General features: G+C 37.4%; 1 non-coding gene across 1 annotated transcript; it reads right to left on the reverse strand.

Annotated features, from left to right (window-relative positions):
• Window positions 1-2292: 2292 nt before the first annotated feature.
• Window positions 2293-2422, reverse strand: LOC120096810 (small nucleolar RNA SNORA17). The gene has a single exon (XR_005493644.1). It is a non-coding gene; the product is annotated as a small nucleolar RNA SNORA17 (small nucleolar RNA).
• Window positions 2423-17782: the final 15360 nt, after the last annotated feature.

The raw sequence follows: 17782 nt of genomic DNA on the forward strand, positions 1-17782 counted from the left end.
TATTTTGTGTGTGTGTATTGAGCATGAACACTGGTAAAGTATGCATAGTCATCATAATATAATAATTTATATTTAATAACAAAATTTTACACTGGAAGAAGATAAAGGAAATGGAGACCCATAAAAGATTAAGTAAAGTTATACAAGATATAAATTTGCTGAAACAATGTATGTATTCCAAATATTTCCTACCATGTACAGTCTCAAAATATGTGGTAAGTTTTATGAAACACTGGTCTCCATATGAAATTTTTACAAGTGACTATTTGGTAATATACAAAGTCCTACTGTAACTGAAAAAAAAGTAATGAGGCTATTGAACTTTTCATGCTTTCTAAAAGATATTTCAATATTCAATTAAGTTTTAAATATAGATATCTTATTCAAATTCTACATCAAGAAAATTATTTTGAGAAATTATATGTTATAGAGAGAAACTTATGGCAAAGTATCTTAGGTTATAAGCAACGTAAAGAAATAAAATTAAGAAAACAACAATTGGGAAATTACCAAAAAAAATTCTTGTGAATTCTCAAAGTAAAATAAGAAAAAAAAAAAAGAAAAACATAATGACACCAAGTTGTGACAGTCACAGCATTCTACCATTTTTCTGAGACATAGACATATTCCTTCGCATCCAGGTTCATACTGTCTCTGATTACCATGGAGTCCTTAACCTTGGCAAAGAGGATATTTCTTGAAGAAAAAGGGTGAAAATGTGTGCACTATTACTCAAACAAGCCTTATACCCACACCAACCATCAACACTCATGGTGGCCACCCCTGCTGGCTCTGTTCTAAGAACAGGAAATCATGTTGTACTGTCCCTTACTTGGCCAAACTGGACTCAGCACTACCTGTCACAGGTGGCATTGAACAAGGGAGTGGAAGATGTTATCTCTCCCTCATGTGAGCCACCTCACTGCAGACAAGAGGCAGTGCAGGCTCTCCTGTGCTCATGTCCTCAGGGCCTGCTCACTCACCCACAATCCCCACATCCAGGGCTAACTCTACTACGCTGCCCAAGTGAGGTACATGGATTGGTCTCCAGAGTGCTGCAGTAGTAGGAGAGGAAGAGCAAAGCCAGCTCTCCTGTACTGATGAATTCTGGGCATAACCCTCCTGCCTGAGAAAGGCAGCAGGTGGCCAGAGAGTAGGGTATCTTTCCTTCACCCATGGCACCACATGGCAGACAAGTAAGTGGCAATGACCAGCTCTCCCATGTTCCCACTCTTGGGCTTGCATCATCCATGTCTTCACCACCAGGGTCAACTCTACTTTGTTGCCTAAATGAGGCACAGTGCCTGCTCTCACAACTGCTACAGCTGGTAAAGGTCAGGGCCAACACTACTGCTCTCATTACCCTAGGGCCTCATCTCCCAGCTCCTGCAAGTAGTAAGGGGCAAGGATGAAGGAGGGTATAGCCACCTCATCCATGCTACCACAGAGGAGACCAGTTGCAAGGCCAACTCTATCATGCTCATATTCTTGGTGTCTGCTCAACTACAACTCCTGTAATACTGCAGCTAGTTACAAGTGGGGTCACCTTTCCTGTTCTCATGCCCCAAGAGATAGATCTCCCTCAGTGTTTAGTCTAGAAGTCAGGACAGTTTTCCATGGCCCTCAGATAGCATGTCACCTGGCAACAGCCCAGTCCAAGGAAGTTCACCTGGCCTTTGGTAGTAACAGATCTTCTCTACTGCAGGGTCATGGACATAGGAATGCCTCTCCCCGTTCTGTGGTAGCATAGGCCAAGACCCACCCCACCATGGTCCCAGGTGGCACCATTGGCAACTCACATCAGCTGTTCCTAACTACCATCAAGTCTCTAGTTCTGCCTCTCTACATTGTGATCACATTTTTCTGCTTTGCTTCCTCTTCCATTTCTCCACCTTTCACTTGCTTCTCTGAGTGGTGCCTGGGGTCTCTTAGTGTCTGGGGTTTACTCAAAGGTGTCATGTCCTATTTGTGCATTATGGCACCAGGCAAGGGTCATCTTGGGCATGCTATGCCTCACTCCCTATCCCCTAAGCTTGTATGGCGTTGAATCGGTGGCCATCTCAGTCTAGATCTCTATACTGGCCCCTTGGCACTGGTCTGGTGGTTGTCTCAGGCTTTTACCTTGCCTGAGCCTGCCTGAGAGGTGCCATGGAAGGGTCGTCTCTTTTCGGTTCTCTTGACTTTGGGACCCTTGGATGTGGGAGGGGTTCCATTAGTCTCTTGTTCATTCTTTACTCTAGGATTCCCACCTGACCTACACAGCACACTACCTCAGGCTTGCTTTCTTCCAAGAATGTTTGGCTACTAATCATTCTGATGTCACAGGACAGAACACATAGACAGACACAGCCTCTCTCCTCACTGCCTCCTACTGACACACCTGTGACACAGAAGCCATACCTACAATACCCCTAGGGACAGTGTTTAGGTTTTCTTTTTGTGTTGTTGTTGTTGTCACTGTTTTGTTGTTTTGTTTTGTTTTCTAATTTAAGATAGATTTGAAACCAACTCAAAATGCAATTCCATTTATGAAACTATTAAAAAACTTACTAACATCCAAACATTTAATGTGTTTTTTTTAAAATATGATCAAAGAGTGTTAAGGTGACATTTGCTACAAATGATATTAGCTGCATACTAATGTTTTACATTATTACATAAAAATTTCTTGAAGATAAAGCACTAATTTACAATTAAAATTTTTATTTTTCACATAGAGCTAAGATATTGGTTGATTTATCTATACTTCTCTAGTTACCTTGTCTTTCGAGAACATCTGAAATATTATACTTTGAGTTAGAGTTTTTCAATAATTAGACTGTGTCCTTTGAATTTTATGCTTTTGTTTTCTGAGGCCTTCTGGGATCAAATCTTTGAAGGTGACATTGAGTAAATTATCTGCATGTAGAAACAAACACTTCTCAATAAATACATGGTGTGTAGATGTCTTTTTGCGATTATAAGAAAATCCTAATATTGCCCACATCTCATTCCTCCCTCCAAACTTTACCATATAACCCTCCTTACACTCCTTCAAATCCATAGATTCTTTGTTCTTAGACTGCTACTGCCTGGCTTCACAGAGTTGTAATAGCAGATGCTCCATTTGAAAAGGAATAACATGAATAACCTACCAGTTCATTGTAAGCCCTGGTATCATTGCGTGGGCTCTATATGCTACAAGAAATCCCTTTAGATCTAAGAAACAGTTATACAAATTGTGCTTTCAAAAGGCTTTCTAAAAAATTGTAGCTGGTACCTAGAACTCCCAAAGAACAAATGGTGCCCTAGACTCCTCCCCGGGTTTGAAACTGAGATGTGTTCCCTGTAAAAGGTGTCATTTCCCTTGGAAAATAAAGGGAGACATGGCTCTACCTTTGATTAAGTTGCTGTCAAACTCACAACTTCTTTTTTTTTTCTACGTATCCCTGGATCTTACAAGGTAAAGATAAGTGAAGTAAAATATTTATACTCAGGTTCTTGTCTTGAAATCCTTGAAATAAGATGGACAGACATGAAAATATGGATAAAACCATTTTGAGAATTCATAAACTAAATCCTGACTGTGTACTGGGAGTGTGTGACCCGGCTGGCAAAGCAGAAATATAATGTACAAAGATGAAAAATCGCTCCACAGATAAATCAGGGCTTTAAAACCAAGTGTGATAAAGTCCGTGGAATATTGCCTTGGGTGGCTCCTCCTCCCCATCTCTATTGAAGGGGAGATTAATCCCTCAAAGAGGACATTGCCAACACTTCAAAAATCCAATTTGTGAACAACATTCGAGTGTCTAGGAATGCACATTTGTAATCTTAACAACCTAGTCACGCTGAAGTCAGAGAAAATTGTCATTCATTTTCACCTATCAGAGGATGTCATACCCTGAAAAGAAAATTAACATCAGAAAGAAAGGAATTTCTCTGAAAAATGAAAGAAAGAGTGGCAAAGGACACAGACCCTCTGAAAAGAGTGATTAGCTTGCTGCTACCAAGGCAAAGCTCACCTTAATCTTTTGTTTGGAGTACATACTAATGTTTTTTTCATGATCTTTATTAAACACTTAAGAATATTGAAATGATGGGCTTTCAAGGAGATCAATATTGCAGATGGAAAGCCTCAAAAGCAAAACTGTATATCACAAGTATGAGTCAAAATTAAAGAGTGGATCACTTATATTCAAATCCATTTTTTTAATTTTTTATTGGATATTGTATGTGTTTACAGTTCAAATGTTGTCCCTTTTACCCCCATACTCTCTTCTCCTGCTCCTATGAAGATACTCCCACTCCCATCCACCCACTCCTACCTCAATGCTTTGGCATTCCGCTACACTGAGGAAGGACCCTTCATAGGACCAAGGCTTCTCCTCCTATTTAGGCTAGACAATGACATCCCAGGGTACATATGTGGCTGGAGTCATCATGGGTTCTTCCATCAAGTTATATATTTAGATACATAAATAAATCTGACTTGTCTTTATAGATTATCATTTGTAACACTATGCTTTTCTTCCTCTGTCAAATGATAATACAAAGTTATGTTACTGTTGTGAAGAAAAATGAGAAAAACAAACTGGTATCCGTCTAATTAACACAAGCTATGCCCATCTTAGTTCATACTGCTACAGTGGCCATCACGGTTTTCCCACAATTTTCAATAGTACATTGTTGACAATACCTTCTGTCATTATTGATACTGCTTCTACATAGACATTAGCATTCCCTTTTGTTTGGCCATCATGTCCTTAAAAACCTAAATAATAATATTTTAAACAAGTACTTCAATTTTGATATAATAACATATGTTTAAGAAAATCTCTCCATAAATGCTATCAGGTAAGTGAACGTTTGCAGAGCCCTATCTTCAATTTCTTTTTATTAAATTGCTGTTTTTCATTTTCCTTTTTTTTAATTGTTGCTCTTCATTTTATTAAAACTATCTAAGAATACTTGAAAGTTTTCTTTCTGAACCCTGTATTGGTAGATAGAGACAGAATAAATAACAATGAAGAGAGATAGCTTATTTGGCTCGAAAATCTTAAAGCTGGATACAGCATATTTTGTTGAGATTTCCAAGAAGTAATTTTCCTTGCCTTTCCTGGATATGCAATGTAAGCATTCAGTCTGTATAAGGTATTTAGACACATGTGCTAAAAACAGTCTGCATGACAGGTTGGTGACAGGAAGTGTGCACTACATTAAAGATTCCATGGGGTATTTAAAAATACCTTGAACTTCATTTAAGTAGAAGCTGGAGGAATTATTCAGCATTGAAAAATAAAATGGCAAGTGTTACATCTGCAGAATTGGACCCACAATCGAAACAAGCAAGGTGCTCCCTTCAATGTCTGTCTTGGTGTTTAGATATTATTGAGCAATACGCTCATGATGGTCATGGCTGTGGATGGGCACCACACAGGTCCTGACTTCACAATTTCTAATTCCAACTATGTGTGGTGAGCCCCAGAGTGCCCATGAATCTCAATCCAGAATCCTCTTGAGACACAACAAGATTGGCTCAGCAGGAGGCAGTGGCCTGTCTCTCCCTGATTGTGACCAAAGTGACAGTGTCACACATAGTACAACAGCATTTAATCCCTGGAGGGGATAAGAGGTCATTTTGAAATGGAAAAAGTATTCTAAAGTGTACCTATATCATCTCGTGTTATGCTTGAGGCTGACTACCCAGTGGGTTGGCCAGCCACTTTACAGAAACCGTGCCCATGTCAAATTATTTCCAATGTATGACTCTTCAGAATGTGCCCTATGACCAAACTGAACTTTCCTCCGCAGGCTGATAACTGCTTGGATTTTTTTTTCTGCTCCACACAAATTGCACTGAGCAAAAGCAAATGGAAAAGGAAAGTGAATGTTCTTGCTGTACTTTGTGAGCTGCCATTTTCTAAGTGTGTTTTCTAGAGGCTGATGAACAAAGTCATGGATCTTAGAATTTGGTATGCTTGCGTCATACCCTCTGAAACCCCAAAATTCAAATGATTTGATTATCCAGGACAGTTGAGTCAATAAGAAATATGAAGTTTTACTGGGGCTAATTTCAGCCTGCAAGATACACAGACCAGTAAAGAAACACGAGCTCCAAATATCAGCTAGCTGATGTGTGGGTGTGTAAAACTATTGTCTTTATGAGTTCAATGAATGTTAGAATTAATATAGACTGGTGTTGGAATTGGTGTAGACTCAATTACAATAATTAGCTATCCATCAATAACTTCACGATTTACTGTGCATCTTTTAAATATTTTCTATCCTTTCTTTAATTCAATATCCTCCCTTCTACATAGTTCAGTATCCTCAGTTATGATGAACCGGTTTAAACTGGGTAACCAAATAAATGTGTGAATATAGTTGTATCCTTATAATAAGTTACTTTGATCATGGCTTGCAAACATTTGACCTTTTCTAGAGTATAAAATTAGAACAACTAAGCAAAGTAAGCATCAAGTTTACATCAAAATATGAGAGCCTGGGAAATTTAGCAATAATTAGTCAAGTGGTTTATAACAAAGTTTAAATATGGCCTTTAGCTTCTAATTACATTCATGTTTAAGCACCAAGGGCATTGCTTTTGGCTTTTACATATAACAGTGATCTTTTAATGCATGGTACTTGACTATATAGTAATAAGCTGACTATTGCTAAACAGGATTATCCTCTTAAGAAATGTCAATATTTCTAAATAAGAAGCTAAGAAAGAGGATGACATGATAGTCCAAAATTAAAAATAAAATTATTTGCTTAATAAAACTCCCTTTGTGAATTATGAGAACAATCACGGGTGTGTTTACTGTGGATTTTTTCAGTAATAAATAAATTGGCATTCTTAACAGAAAGCATTGTTTACATAATTACCCAGAAAATCATCTTTAAAAGACTGGAGATATAGAAAAATTCATATCAAGTAGTCAAATTGTATCGAAAAATTTAAAATTCAATAAATTGATAAAGTGAGGTAGCTACAAGGAAGTCCCTCAGTTGGTGTGTGTGTGTGTGTGTGTGTGTGTGTGTGTGTGTGTGTGTGTGTGATGTATATTTGAGAGTGCACATTCTATGGTGTTATACAGGTACATACTTCACGGTATACATGTGGAGGTCAATTCTTTTTTATACCATTATATTCATATGTTTTACTGTTATTTCAGTTCTCTACATTATAGGAGCATTGTTAATTAGTTAAATAGTACACATATAATCACTAAGGTATTATAGTTCACCTAATGTATATGTGTGAACTAAGTGTGTCAGGGAGCTTTAGGGAGAAATCTATCACTATCATTTCTCTCTGTCTCTCCATCTCTCTACATCCTTTCTCTTCTCCCTGACCCTGTATCTACACCTCTCCTCTCTTCACTCTGATCTCTCCTCAACAATTTATTCTAGGAAAATGTAATAGCAAGGGCTTGTTCCCAGCTCTCCAATGTCATTTATACCACTCTGAACTCTGAACTAGATAGGTCTTACTTCTAACTCATTTTTACCCAACATAGCAACAGCTTCTGTCCCTCCCTCACTGCAGCAATCTTCAAAATCCCAAGTCTTTTGTCATTAACTAATAAAAATTTAAGAGTCTAAACTCTGAATGCCTCCAAAAAGAAAGGGGAGAGAGCATACATTAGCAGTTTGACAGCACACTTAAAAGCTCTAGAACAAAATGAAGTAATACACAAAAGAGGAGTAGAAGGCAGGAAATGATCAAACTCAGGGCTGAAAGCAACCAAGTAGAAACAAAAAGAACTATACAAAGAATCAACAAAACCAGGAGCTCGTTATTTGAGAAAATCAACAAGATTGATAAACCCTTAGGCAGACTAACCAGAGGGCACAGAGTGTGTATCCAAATTAACAAAATCAGAAATGAAAAGGGACTCATAACAACAGAATATGAGGAAATTTTTAAAAAATCATCGCATCCTACTATAAAAGCCTATATTCAACAAAAAAGTTAAATCTGGAGGAAATGGACCATTTTCTAGACAAATATCAGGTACTAAAGTTAAATCAGGAACAGATAAACCATCTAAACAACCCCATAACTATGAAAGAAATGGAAGCAGTTATTAAAAGTCTCCCAACAAAAAGAGCCCAGGACCAGATGGGTTTAGTGCAGAATTCTATCAAACCTTCATAGAAGACCTCATACCAAAACTGTCCAAACTATTCCACAAAATAGAAACAGACTAAGCACTATTAAATTTCTTCTATAAAGCCACAATGACATTTATGCCTAAACCACACAAAGACTGAAGAAAGAAAGAGAACTTCAGACCAATTTCCCCTATGAATTTTGAAGCAAAGATACTAAACAAAATTCTCACAAACCAAATCCAAGAACACATCAAAACAATCATCCATCATGATCAAGTAGGCTTCATCCCAAGGATACAGGGATGGTTCAATATGCAAAAATCCATCAATGTAATCCACTATAAAAACAAACTCAAAGGAAAAAAAAAACATGACAATGTCATTACATGCTGAGAAAGCATTTAACAAAAGTTAAAAATCCTTCACCATCAAAGTCCTGGAAAGGTGAGGAATTCAAGACCCATACCTAAATATAAAAAAAGAAATATACAGCAAACCAGTACTCAACATCAATGAGAATGTTGATGGAGAGAAACTTGAAGCAATCCCACTAAAATCAGGGACTAGACAAGGCTGCCCACTCTTTCCCCATTTATTCAATATAGTTCTCAAAGTACTAGCCAGAGAAATCAGACAATGAAAGGAAGTCAAAGGGATACAAATTGAAAAGAAGAAGCAAAATATCACTATTTGCAGATGATATGATATTATACCTAAGCGCCTACAAAAGTTCCACCTGAGAACTACTATGTCTGATAAATAACTTCCACAAAGTGTTGGGGTATAAAATTAACTCAAACAAATCAGTAGCATTCCTCTACTAAAATAACAAACAGGCTAAGAAAGAAGTCAGGGAAATGACACCCTTCACAATAGTCCCAAATAACATAAAATACCTCGTGTGATTCTAACTGAGCAAGTGAAAGATCTGTAGGATAAAAACTTCAAGTCTCTGAAGAAAGAAATTGAAGAAGATCTCGGAAGATAGAAAGACCTCCCATGCTCATGAATTGGCAGGACTAATTCATCAAAAATGGCCATTTTGCCAAAAGCAATCTACATATTCAATGCCATCACCATCAAAATTCCAATTCAATTATTCGTAGAGATAGAAAGAGCAATTTGCAAATTTATTTGGAATAACAAAAAAACCCAGGATAGTGAAAACTATACTCAACAATAAAAGTACTCTGGGGAAATCACCATCCCTGACTTCAACCAGTATTACAGAGAAATAGTCATAAAAACTGTATGGTATTAGTACAAAGATAAGCATAGATTTGAAGACCCAGAAATGAACCAACACACCTATGGTCGCTTGATATATGACAAAAGAGATAAAAGCATACAATGGAAAAATATAGAATTTTCAACAAATGGTGCTGGTTCAACTGGAGGTCAGCATGTAGAAGAATGCAAATCGACCCATTCTTATCACCATGTACAAAACTTAAGTACAAGTGGATCAAGGGTCTCCACATCAAACCAGATACACTCAAACTAATAGAAGGAAAAGTGGGGAAGAATCTCCATCCCACGGTCACTGGGGAAAATTTCCTAGACAAAGCTTCAATGTCTTCTGCTCTAAGATCAAGAATCGACAAATGGGATCTCATAAAACTGCAAAGCTTCTGTAAGGCAAAAGACACTGTCATTAGGACAAAATGGCAACCAACAGATTGGGAAAAGATCTTTACCAATTCTACATCTGATAGAGGGCTAATATCCAATATGAACAAAGAAGTCAAGAAGGTAGACTCCAGATAGCCAAATAACCCTATTAAAATGGGGTGCAATGCTAAACAAAGAATTCTCAGCTGAGGAATATTGAATGGCTAAGAAGTGTCTAAAGAAATGTTCAACATCCTTAGTCATCAGGGAAATGCAAATCAAAACAACCCTGAGATTCTACCTTACACTAGTCAGAATGGCTAAGATAAGAAACTCAGCTGACAACAGATGTTGGTGAGGATGTGGAGAAAGAGGAACACTCCTCCTTTGCTTTTGAGATTGCGACTGGAACAACCACTCTGGAAATCAGTCTGGAGGTTCCTCTAAAAATTGGGCATTCCATTACCTGAGGACCCAGTTATACCTCTCCTGGGCATATACCCAAAAGATGATCCAACATACAACAAAGACACATGCCCCATTATGACCATAGCAACCTTATTTTTAATAGCCCTAAGTTGGAAAGAACCCAGATACCCTTCAACAGAGGAATGGATACAGAAAATGGAGTACATCTACATTATGGAGTACCACTCAGCCATCAAAAACAATGACTTCATGAAATTCATAGGCAAATGGATTGAACTAGAAAATATCACCCTGAGTTAGGTAACCCTATCACAGAAAAATACACCTGGTATATATTCACTGATTAGTGGATATTAGCCCAAAAGCTGGAATTACCCATGATAAAATTCATAGACCACATGTAGGTCAAGAAGAAGGATGACCAAAGCGAGGATCCTTCACTTATTTTTAAAAGGGGAACAAGCATATTCATAGGAGGGGATATGGAGGCAAACTTTGGAGAAGAGACTGAAGGAATGGCCATTCAGAGTCTGCCACACATGTGGCCTGTATATATATCCACCAAAACTAGATAAAATTGATGAAACTACAAAGTGCATGCTGACAGGAACCAGATATAGCTATCTCCTGAGAGACACAGCCAGAGCATGTCAAATACAGAGGTGAATGCTAGTAGTATACCACTGAACTGAGAACGGGACCCTTGTTGGAGGATTTAGAGAAAGGATTGAAAGAACTGAAGGGGCTTGCAACCCCATAAGAAGAACAATGCCAACCACCCAGAGCTCCCAGGGACTAAAGCACTACCTAAACACTATGCTTGGAATGACCCATGGCTTCAGCTGCACATGTAGCAGAGTAAGGCCTTGTTGGGCACCAATGGAAAGAGAAGCCCTTGGTTCTGCCAAGGTTGGACTCACATTGTAGGGGAATGGTGGGGTCATGGCAGGAAGGGTCGGTGGATGTGGAAGGGAACACCCTCATAGAAGAAGGTGAGAGGAATGGGATGGGAGACTTATGTCCAGAAAATCTAGAAAGGGAATAAAATTTGAAATGTAAATAAAAATTATCCAATAAAAGAAAAATTTAGAAAAAAAAGGAGTCTAAACTTTGTATTTTTCAGCTGAGACCACGTCATCATTCCTATATATTAGTATCCATGAGGGTAATCTTATCAAAATCTTTTCATGAATCTATTTACCATGATAATGTGAAGCTTTATCATGAATCTATCATGAATTTATCACTCATTTCTGGGAAACACCATTCATGGTGTGAGGCACATCAGAACTCTTTTCTGTTGCTAAAAGAGAAGAAGGCAGAAGGATATTTGTAATGAAAAAAATCACACATCTGAACTTTTTTACCCATATTTTAACATTTACAGGGGCATAAGGAACCTTTATATTTCCCAGAGAGATTGTGTTTCTCTAGTGGGTTTGCTATCTAAACCTTTGGCCTTCTCATATCTCTTTGTACTCAGAATATTACTTTTCCTTTCCTTCAGTGATAAAAATAGAAGTTTCCATCTGATGCAAGCTATCACTTTTCTCTGTACAGGAAACAGAAATCCATGTATTGTGAATTCACTTCTTCTTCGTAAAGCTATGGTATAGCTCTGTCGCTTAATTATTTACAGGTTGATTTACCTCAATTATAGTCATACAAGCTTCAGCATTTTTAAGCTTTATTTTAGTATAATTCTCTGTCTCTTAGAGGCAATTGTTGGCCATCTAATCCTTCCCACTTAAATTGAAACATGCTCTTGTTATTGGGTCTTATCACATTCCCTGTGTATTCCATTGTTTTTGAAAGTTTCCAAAAACTCTGGTTTAATGGGAAGACAGACTGTCCTGTCCATTTATGAGACTATGGTCCTGAAGTGATTGCCCTTCATGAAAGTAACTATGCCTCAACAAACAAAAGACAATACCATATATCCCCTCCCAGGAACATCAAACCCTTCATCACCAGGTATGACTTTCTCCTCTTGATAGTAAACCTTTCAAAGATGATGAGTGCGTGAGTTTCTTTCATGGTGAATTGGTACAATTACTCTGCAACATCTTCACTTTTCAGTCCTATATCTGAGCATGGTGAGGCGAAATTCCACACAAATCTAATTTTATTTTTCCTTTCTTTGTATTTGACATGTGGCTATTTGATATTAAAAAAAAACCTTTCCTTGTTTATTTTCCTCTCCTTTGAAGCTTCTGAAAACCACTTAGTCCCTACTTCCAGTTTCTCTTATGTATCATGTTTCCAAATTAGAACCCCCAAATTATTGCAATTCTTTCAGTGTGCATAGAATTTAGGATCAACAATATTTTCAGGCAAGTTTCAGCAGTATACTGAAACACTATCAATCAAGTCAAGCTGTATCTGATTTTTTTTATTTAATCCAGGGATTAATCTAAACCTTTTTCCCTCAACACTGTTAGATGTCATCAGGGACAAATTTTTATTCTAAAGTCACTGAAGATGAAGCCTGACAGGTTAGCTGCATTTCAAGCAAGGCCTATCGCTATTTTGAACTTAAAATCAGCTCAAAACTGGCAAATGCCATTTTCCCCTTCACTTCTATGCCCAGGACTATTTACAGTTTCATGTTATACACAGGGCGCACAATGTGCATAAAATCTATAGTGTGTTTGCAATGAATAACTAAATGTTATCGCATGAGTTAGTGGACTTTTGCCTTCTGTCATAGTGCTGTTGTCAAAGCTTATTCTGGAGATACCATTCTAAGTCCACAGCAGTGTTTAAGCAGCATCACAAAGGGCAGAATACACAAAGCCATTGCCCTCATAGTACTATGATTATGTTTTAAAGATGATCAAGTACTGTGAATATGTGGGGGGCAGTAATAAATTTAATAACCTATTGTTCAAAGTAAGATGCTGCTATAAAATCTCTTTGTTAGTAAATAAAATGATAGAAAGGTAAATTAGAACTATCCAAAATAAGATAGATTCTGCTTAGAAGGGAAAGGAGACATATGATAGGAATGATAGGAAACATTGATTTTCTCAAAGCTATTAACCTCAGTTTCTAGATGTCAGTTAGTTTTCTAATGATAAAGAGCAAGAAAGGGTCTGGATTTGGGTGATGAGAAAAATCTGGAAGGAGTTTTGGGAGAGGAATGTCTAAACAGAATATATACATAAGGACTTTTGTCTTTTCTTGTGTTTTGTTTTGTTGTGTTTGGTGTTGTCTCTTGGAGACATGCTCTTTTCTGAAGGGAAGTGGTTTGGGAGAGGATTGGGGAAGAAGGACATTGATGGGTGGGAGAAGTCAAGGAAAGGGAAACTGTGACTATAAGTATTTTTATATTTATTTATTATTGGATTTTTTTGTATTTATATTTCAAATGTTATCACCTGTGCTACCTCTCAACATTCCGGTTTCCCCATTTCTGTGAAGATGCTCGCACTCCCACCCACACACTCCCAACTCAACAACTTGGCACTCCCCTACAGTTGGAAAAAGAGCCTTCACAGGACCAATGGCTTCTCCTCCTATTGATGCCAGACAATGCCATCCTCTGCTACATATGTGGCTGGAGCCATTGGTCCCTCCCTGTGTACTTTTTAGCTGGTGGTTTAGTCAGAATGGCTAAGATAAAAAATTCAGGTGATATTAGCCAAAAAGCTCAGGATACCCAAGAAACATTTTCCAGGTCATATGAAGTTCAAGAAGGAAGAACAAAGTGTGGATGCTTCAGTCTTTCTAAGAAGGGAGAACAAAATACTCACAGGAGGAAATACAGGGACAAAGGGTGGAGCAGACACTGAAGGAAAGATCATCTGGAGACTACCCCACCTGGGGATCCATCGTATACGCAGCCACCAAACCCAGTCACTATTGCTGATGACGAGAAGTGCTTTCTGATGGGAGCCATATATGGGTGTCTCCTGAGAGGCTCTGCCAGAACCTTACTGATACAGACAAGAATGCCTGCAGTCAACCATTGACTGAGAATGGGATCCCGAATGTAGAAGTGAAAGGATTGAAGGAGCTGAAGGGATTTGCAAACCCATAGCAAGAACAACAGTATCAACCAAATAGACCCCCCTAGAGCTCCCAAGGACCATATGTATTGTATGAGAGAAGAATCTGTTTTCAATAAAAAAGAATATGCTACATGAAAACATCTATTTTTAACCAAAATTAAATGTATAAACCCAATAGAAATTCATGTGCAGTGTCTTATTCTCTAACAAGTGAAATTTCTAAATAGGGTAATGATAGATACTGGAACATGGAGGAGTGTTATATTTTCTCTCCTGAAATGAGTGACAGAACTTGGGAATTCCATGAGTGATTCTCCTTGCTCGTAATCTGTGAATAAAATCACATGGAATGAAAATTACACGTGACGTTAAAAGTTGAGTTTTGCTCAAGCTGAAAGACATTTAGTTTTCTTTTTATGTTAACATCCTGTTTTGACAGCACCACTTATTGAAGATGCTTGCCATGGTACAGTGCAATGTTTCTGCAACTTTGTCAATAATGAGATAGTTTTGTTTAGGTAGACTTGTGTCTGTATTTTTCCCATTGATCTATTTTTCTATTTTGTGCCAATACCTTGATACTTTTGTTACTACAGTTTCTTGGTATAATGGCAACTCAGAGTTAGTGATACCTTCAGAGGTATTCTTTGGTCATGTTTATATTTAATATCCTTATTCTTTTCTGCTTCAAAAAACTGCTAAGATTGCAGTGTGTTTGTGTGTGTGTGTGTGTGTGTGTGTGTTTGTGTGTGTGTTCTTTTCTTTATCTTTGAAGAATAGCTGTAGGATTTATTGGATTCCATTGAATCTATAGAGTGCTTGGAACAATGGACATTTTTACAATATTAATTCTTCTAATTCATGAGCAAGGAAAATCATTCCGTCTTCTGCTGGATTTCTCAATTTATTTCTTCAGTGCCTTACATTTTTCATCATAGAGGTCTTTAATTTCCTTGGTTATGTTTACTCAACTGTGAAAAATGAAATTTCCAGGGAAATGGTGAGAACTGGAAAAAGTGTATTGAGTGAAATAACAGACCCAGAGAGACAAATGCATGTTCTCTCGCACAGGCAGCTCTTAGTTTAAGACTTTCTACTCCTGCTTTTTTAAAAAAGAATGCAGTCCCCATGGAAACCTGGAGAAAAAAAAGAGCCCTTTGGGTGCAAGATATTGTTTTATATAAGGAGGAAACATGGATCATTGGTAGAAGAAAAGTGATCACGTACTGAGTTTGAAAAGATATAAACAGAAATGGAGGCTAATCAATTGAAGAGAAAAAGATGTGCACTGTGGCTAGATTTACTAGAATAAAGAGATGATCAAAAATCATATAGAAGCCTACTGTCTTGTAGACCAAACAAAAAGTACAAATGAGAGATTGAAACGAGTTAGTCTGCATGGCTGCGTGGCACTGTTCCTAGGAACAGTGAGTTTGTAAACATTGTTCTTAGTCCCAGGTATGCTATAACATCACAAGAATGGTTCGGATTGGCTACAGAGACCTCCATAACAATAGAAGCTTTTGTAAATAGTCCTAGTTTCTAATCAGGACCAGAAAATAAGGTTACCGAAAATTCTACATACTATGGTTGAACAATAGCAGAGTCAGACTGATTCATAATTGCCTTCAGAGGGTAAGGACTTAAATCACAAGGGAATGATATATAAGCTACTCGTGGAGAAAGGGCTCATTTGAAATTCACCTACTGTGCATCCTATGAAGCAGGCACCTAATCTGGCAGGTGAGTTACACCCCTTGGAATAATAGTGGCTTGATTTTTGTGGGGAACAAATTGTTCTCTAGGTTTGAGGTCCCCATTCATATATGAGGGAAAACACATGCCTGATATTATACATATGGCAGGCTAATAAACAAGGCCTGGGGAGGTCATAGATGCAGATGACCTATTACTGAAGGGCAATAAAATCTTATTCTCTAGACTGCATACATACACAACAACTCTGGTTACCCACAGAAGAACTCTATTCAGAACTCATCGTGGAAGCAGGAATGATTCTCAGAGCCCTAACTCTTCAAGAAGACAGTAAATCACACCTGTAGGCCATCGGGCTCCACTGGATATCTCCAACCCGAGAGTTACATGAGAGGACCCGGTTTAATTCAATATGTCATAAAACAACAACAACAACAGATAGATAAGAACATAAAAGATATTTGGTGTGAATGAGTGCTTGACAGGAGTAGTAGGGAAGTGGCCTCTGAAGGGGAACAGTATATATTATGTAGGTCTGTAAAATTATGTAAGAACATTCATAATTACTAATAAACATAATTTATGCCTAGATTTTCAAATGTTTATAAGCTTGTGTACTCAATGAAGAATTTTATTTTCCTTTACCTGTAAATGTAACTTGTATGTGCCATATGTAAATGTCATCTTAGATGCTGACCACTAGGTAAGGGCACCCTTTCTAATTCTTTCTAAGCTCGGGCTGGCTGGTTCAAATACCCCTTTCTGTCTCCAAACTCTTCTCTAAGCTGCCTGATTAAAATTGGTTTCTCTGGACGTCTCACTGAATTGTTCTGTGTGGAAAAACTGTCTCTCAATTCCTTGAACTCAACTCCACTGACTGCACTGAGCTGACCTCAATGAACTCCACTGCGTTGCCTGAACTCAGTTGAACTCACTTACCAACTAGCCATTTTTCAAACATCACTGCTTCCTTCTTTAAAGTAACCTTACTTTCATTATTTGGGATTAAAGGTTTGTGATAAGGAGTTGTCTGCACTCCAGGTACACAGACCTAGATATGATCCCTTACCAAAGATTGAAATTCTTTTACATTTACCAAGTGACAAAATAAATGTCTTGGATATTTTATGACCTGATGGTTCGAAACCTCATTATGAACAGGGATAGTTTTGGCTCATAATATTTTCATCTATTTCACTGGACTGGAATTTAGACTTTTACGTATGCATTGTTTTATTTTTCCATTCATATATGTATATAAAAATCATTGTAAATAAAAAGTCATGCACCAAAATTAACTACACTCAAATACTATACAATTAAGTGAACTTCTGTACAGAGTAGCCACTTAGTACAAAATTTGTAGAGTTTAACATTAAGTCCTGTACTTTTTCTCTTACTATTGTTATTGCATGATATTACAAACATTAAAAATCCAAGGTAGTTATAAATATTAGAATGTGTAGACTTTCATAACTGTCATTATTTGCAATTAATCCTTCCATATCCCTAATTTTTAGCCTTTCTTGTTCTCTTTTTATGTTCTATGATGTACTCATATGAACATTTGTTTACACACACACACACACAAAACGTGTGTGTGTGTGTAATATTCGTGTGTGTGTGTAGTATTCGTGTGTGTGTGTGTGTGTGTAGTAATCGTGTGTAGTATTTAAAGATGTAGGAAAACATGTACTGTTTTATTTTTAATATTGTCTGACCTCATTCACTGTTTTCCATTCAAAGTCCTTTTGTCTGCAAATTTTGTTATTGTACTTTCTTTAATGCTGAATATTATTCATATATACATAGTTTTCATTATCCATTTACCTGCTGATGGACAAGTAGCAATGATACGGTGGTGTCCTATAGTAGTTATACTCGTAATTTTCTTTGAGAAATATCTAAGC

The sequence above is a fragment of the Rattus norvegicus genome, chromosome 14 (genome assembly GCF_036323735.1).
Source record: "Rattus norvegicus strain BN/NHsdMcwi chromosome 14, GRCr8, whole genome shotgun sequence".
NCBI lineage: Eukaryota > Metazoa > Chordata > Mammalia > Rodentia > Muridae > Rattus > Rattus norvegicus.